The sequence below is a fragment of the Choristoneura fumiferana genome, chromosome Z (genome assembly GCF_025370935.1).
Source record: "Choristoneura fumiferana chromosome Z, NRCan_CFum_1, whole genome shotgun sequence".
NCBI classification, from domain to species: domain Eukaryota; kingdom Metazoa; phylum Arthropoda; class Insecta; order Lepidoptera; family Tortricidae; genus Choristoneura; species Choristoneura fumiferana.
In genome coordinates this window covers 2,212,268-2,218,042 of record NC_133472.1, presented here as the reverse complement: position 1 = coordinate 2,218,042, position 5,775 = coordinate 2,212,268, and positions in this window count along the sequence as shown.

Below are 5,775 nucleotides of genomic sequence, written 5' to 3'. Positions count from 1 at the left end.
ATGCTCGTCGTAATGCATATGGTGAAATGGAACGGGTGGTGAAGCACCAGGACTCCTCAATAATGTACGTCTCTGCATCGGAATAAGCAATCTTTTGTAAAAGGTGACGAGCAGTTGACATTAAACTATTGTATCTTAGATTATTTACACTAAAAAGCGTGAATAAAAAATGTATAACAAAATAATTTACCGACTACAAAAAACCATGAAAATAATTTTCTACCAGTCTGAAGTCGGTGCCTCAGCACGAGCCAGCAGGAGTGGACCTATAGTCGTCTACCTCACCTACATATAATATAATACACTCCTGCTGGCTCGTGCTGAGGCACCGACTTCAGACTGGTAGAAAATTATTTTTTTAGGTTTCGGTGGTAAATTGAAGTTTCTGTGTTGGCAGAAAATTTGTACTAACTAGAACCGAAACTGAGAGGCTACTACGTAATTCGAAAATCGAAGTTCATATCGTACCGTACCGCAGACGCTAATATTTATTTAATACGAGAGTGAGATGGATGGTACGATACGAACTTTGATTTTAGAATTTCGTAGTAGCCGTTCTGGGTTCGTGGGCTATCGTGGAGCATTCGGGAAGCCGGTTGGCGCTAGTGTCGTATCGTAAGGTCCGTTTGACAGCTTTGACATCTGTGTCATGTCTCTAACGCCATCTAGCGATAATTTACCGAAACTAGAACATCCGAAATTTGGCTCCAAATGTGTAGTAGGTTGGACACCAATTTAGTGAGATATCAGAGAGTTGTCAGTGTGTTGTGTGATAGGCTCTTTACTTGTCATTAAAGGCGTGATCCTCCTCCTTTTTTGAAGTCGGTTAAACAAGAATAGTACATTGTGTCTTGAGGGCGGTAAAAAAGGAATTACGAACGAGAGTCTATTAGAAGCCCGAAGTCGAAGACTGAGGGCTTTAATGAGTCGATGTTCGTAATTCTAGTACCGCCCGTGCGACATACAATGTTTTTCATCACATTTGCGAGTAAAATTGTATATTTGTAAAAGAAAAACTAATATTTTTTTTGCCGCTCAATGAAATATACCTATGCACGAAGACGCGTGATTTTGTCAAAATTAGACATGTATGTTGTCTCACCGCCGGCGAAGGAAACGATCGGCTATCGACTATTTTCTCGCTCAAGACGAACAAAAGATATAAGATCCTGTGTGAGTGAGACATATATATAATACGCTGGCGGTTCACACTGCCGGCGAGAACTCGCTCTTACATCTTTTGTCGCAGCGACAAGAGCTAAGACTCGCTGAGCTATAAAAGTAGCTCAGCGATACTCGCTCAGCGCTGTTAGCTTGGCGGCCGCCCGGCTCGAGCGAGTGGAGCGAGTAATCGCCCGTCGTGCTCGAACACTCGCTATTCGCTGCTCGCCCACTCGTTTCTAGTTACTCGCTCTGCTCGCTTCTCGCTCATCGTCGGCGGTGGGACAAGTGCCTAAGAACCGCGGCACGCGTCATCGTGAATGACTACCTATAGCTAACACTTTCTAATTGAGTTCCCGGACTGAGATAAAAAACAAACGAGGCCTTATTGTTGGACGCACTCGGAATCACAATTTGATTTCACCATTTCTTTCTATCACACGGTATAAAACGAGCGTAGAAAAAGATGGTGAGTAAGATAGCGAGCGATCGGGCGTTTAAAAAATGGCCACTGCTTTGGTTGATTTAATACGACCAATTTGTTCATATAGAATCTATGATTTGAAAGTATTATTAAATGTTTTATTAGTATTATTGTATTATATAGCAATATTGTTATTAACAATGTATTAACTGGATGTGCTTTTCACGGGATTATTTTATATGTTAATATTAGTTGTAAGTTTGTTTTATTTATTGTTGATAATATTTTTTTTAAGGTTTTCGTTACTTTATGTATGTAGCCTTCGATGTCCATTTTGTTTAAGGTAATTATAATTATTTTTACTACGGACCACAAGGAAGCTAGAAAACGCTGGCGTTAATATCGCCCTGCGTTTTTGACTCGGTGCAAGCCGAGCCGCGATCTTGTCGGCGGTTTTGACGCAGCTTCAGCGTGTATTGAGGTATGATGTAGGGCATCCACGGAACAGAAAGCGACACTTAACCCTTCAAAAGGTAGGGGCGATTTAGCGACCACGTGCATTGTCTTGGAAAATCGACCTTATTGTTTTAGTTATAAGTTACAATATCCATTGTAGTTATTAAAAATACTACTAGCTTTAAAAATATCCTTTGACAGGTGTGTATTCGATAGCTGCTTTTGATTCTGTGGTAGTATGCTCCAATAAATAGGGCCTTATTAAGGGTTAAGAACATTTTTTTAACAGTCAAACAATCTAAATACTTTGTAGTTTTGGTTAAACAGCTGTTTTGCAATTTTTCTACTCCATTACGTATTGTTCCGTTTATGGTAATCTGTGCTGTAAATATTGCAAACTTGTGTTTTATTTTTTGTTTAATTAAAAACAGAAAATCGTACAATTTCCATCTGTTTGTCGAAAATAATTCAATTTTTTGTGACAAAAATTCACTAGGTACAGTCAAGGGCAAAGATATCGACACAGTCAAAGTTGCAAAAATATGTATACACGGCCTTAATGTGAAGTGCATAAAGTCGTGTATACATATTTGTGTACCTTTGGCCGTGTCGATATCTTCGCCCCTGACTGTACCTTCTTTACCTTCGGTATAATATAGGGCAGTTTCGATATTGGTGAAGACATGACAAAAAATATTTTGAATTAATCATAACCTCAAACGTCATCGCTACTTTTGCTAGCTTATTTTATTGAATAAATAATAATTTTCATTCGTTACACGTTGACACCAATACTGTCCTCTTAAGGCAAAAGGCGGTATCCAAAAAAAATCACTTTCACTTCTCATGCTCCTAAAGTTGGTATTTATGCTGGATCTAGGCGACATAAAATTACTTCTTATGCTCTAGTGTATAAAGTAAAATCTTTGTCTAAGACCAAGGTAATCAGGTGTCAACAGCCACAAACAAAATTATTAATATTATAGGTAGGTAGGTAATTTTAATTATACGTATGTAAAACTAAAAATCAATCAATTAAATTAATAAAACTATTTTTTTAATTATACATCAATCCATGGAAAATAAAAGATAGACAGGTAGTCAGGTACCTAGTAAGTGAAGAATAGTTTCCACTGTTGCTATTTCATTTCCTCTCAATCGAAGTGAAAAGCGAGTGTAAAACTCAAGCATTAAACCCATTTTCCCCTCGACGTGTCTATCCACCCTCGCCGTACCGGCGTGGGTGGCTATATGAACTTCTCGGTTAAAATAGCTCGTTTTATGCTCTTGTTGTACAATCTACTATTTAGTTGAGTTTAGTTGTGTTAGTAGTGAGTTAGCTGAAGACATTCTGCGTAAGATGTATAAATCCCTAGTAGGCACTTTAAACACGTGTAACTTAAAAGTGTTTTTTTTTTGAGATACCGCCTTCTGCCTTAGGAGGGCAGTATAAGGCGGCGTTTTTACCAGAGATGTGATTCATTTACCTATCCTCACACTGCGCAGCTCTAGTGGAAACAGTAGAGCGGAGCGAGGTATATGAAGCGTTACTATTGATTCATGAAAAACACTATTCTCTCAACACATAATCGCACATCGCTGGTGGAAACATAGCCTAACGTACCTAACGTATACTATCTGTTCCGTGGACGGAATTGTAGAAAGGTCAACATTGGAAATGCTCATTTAATCTGGTCATTTAGTATTCTAAGCTTACGAAGGCGCCTTTTAATATTAAATTTATGAGACCTTTAGGTATTGTTAGTTAAGGTTTATTACAACTAAAGCCTCGTTCAAGAATGAGGGCTATCGCGTATGAATTCGCCGCTAGAGGCGCTAGTGTAGCGTGAGGTCTCCGAAATGTCAAATCTCATAGTTTTTGGGCGAGCTACGCGGGTTTATTTGTAATTAGAATAATTTTGTGAAATTAATTATGGCAATTATGCGTTCCGGGGCAATGAATGTCTGTGTTTTGAGACAGTTTTGTCTTTCGGAAACCTTTGTCCTCCCTTTTTTCCGAACAAAACGAGGACTATGCAACACTGTGGCATGCTCGATATTTTTATGGTACGGTTTTAAGGTGTATTAAATATGATTTTAATCTAAACTTTGTTTTCACGCCCGTAATAACAGACTTTGAAAGCCATACTTAAAAACCTCACGCAACAGTGCGCCATCTAGTGAGACAAAAAACGATAGCCCTCATTACGTAAGCCCCAAAGGGTAGGGGTCTTTGCTTCGCTTATTTATGATGACATGATGGGCCGGATTGTGATTAAGTCAGAAGGTTCACTAATATGTTGCATAAAATCGAATCTCATAATTTCGTTTCTCATAACAACCATGAGCAGAATCATCATATCACCGAATTACTTTTCGTATATATTTTTTCTCATACTGCATTTCTCATAATTTTGTATAGCAGAATATTAACTTGACATAATATCGATGAGAATAATATTTATATGTTCGAATAGTTGCTACGCAGAAAGACATGTCTCATAATATTACTTTGCATAAGGATAATAAAAAGCAGAATAAAATATACTTAACTAAAAATTCCTTGCAACTGAATAAAAAAATATGTAGTTATATTAACCTAACCTTTTTTGGCAGCAGTAAAATTCTGGCACTTCGCCGGCCGCTGCCACGGCACGCTCGCTTCGCTCGCTCGGCTTGCGCGCTGTTGTGGTCACAGTTCTAACCTAACCCAACCTATTATGTAGGTGCTGTTCTGTTCTGGCGCTTTGCCTGCTGCTGTTACAGCACGCTTACTTTGCTGGCCTTACTTTAACCTCAACCCATTCTCATGGAATTTGTTAGCTCCTTTAACTATGTCAATACGCCATGTTAAAGTTAGCGCTATTTAAAATTCCGTGAAAATACAATAGTCCAAACTAGTATTTTGTTATGCCATTATGCCATATATAAATCGGCGATACTAATGTTCTGCTATTTAATTAATATTCTGCAGAAGTATATTCGGCGATAAGAGTGTTCTGCTTTTTAATATTCTGAGAAGTGACTATTATTCGAACTGATAATTATGCAAAGTTATGATTATGCAAAAGTATCATTCGGCTAAAAAAAAATATGAGATACCTGTTATGCGAAGTGTATTTCCGAGAATCGTTATTATGCAAAATAAAGAGAACCCAAGTCAGAAACATTGAAAAAAAATATGGCTAAATCAGTAAAACATGCTTTGAGCTCTTGAAATTGCTTGTTTGTTGTTTGAAAACTATAATAAAAAGCAGCAAAGCTTAAAAAATATATACCATTGTGTACGTTAACATGGGGGTTTGAGTTTTGCTTACTTTTGCTGACTAGGGGGGGGGGGGGAGTTTTTATACAATTACTTAATCTTCCCTTTATAATTCTCCTAGACGCAAATTATGTTGACTTGTGTATAATTTATTGTTTTATTACAAAATATAAGTCGAAAATAGTTTAATTAAGTGTTTTAGTCACACTTAATAATATTCGGGCGTTTTAAAAAAGAAGTGTACCCTTTTCTTTCAAAATGCATTTAATTTTTTGATACAAATTTTTTGAGTCAGTTTTGTGATGCCCATACTGGATGTATGAATAAAAAACATCAGAAAACTGTCATTTTTTTTTTAGTCATTTTTTAAACTTTTTGAATCGATTGTTCTCTTGCTTCTGAGTAAGGAAAAACATATTTTTTCCAAAATTGATAAAAAAAGAAAAAGTACCTACACTTTTTTGTGAAA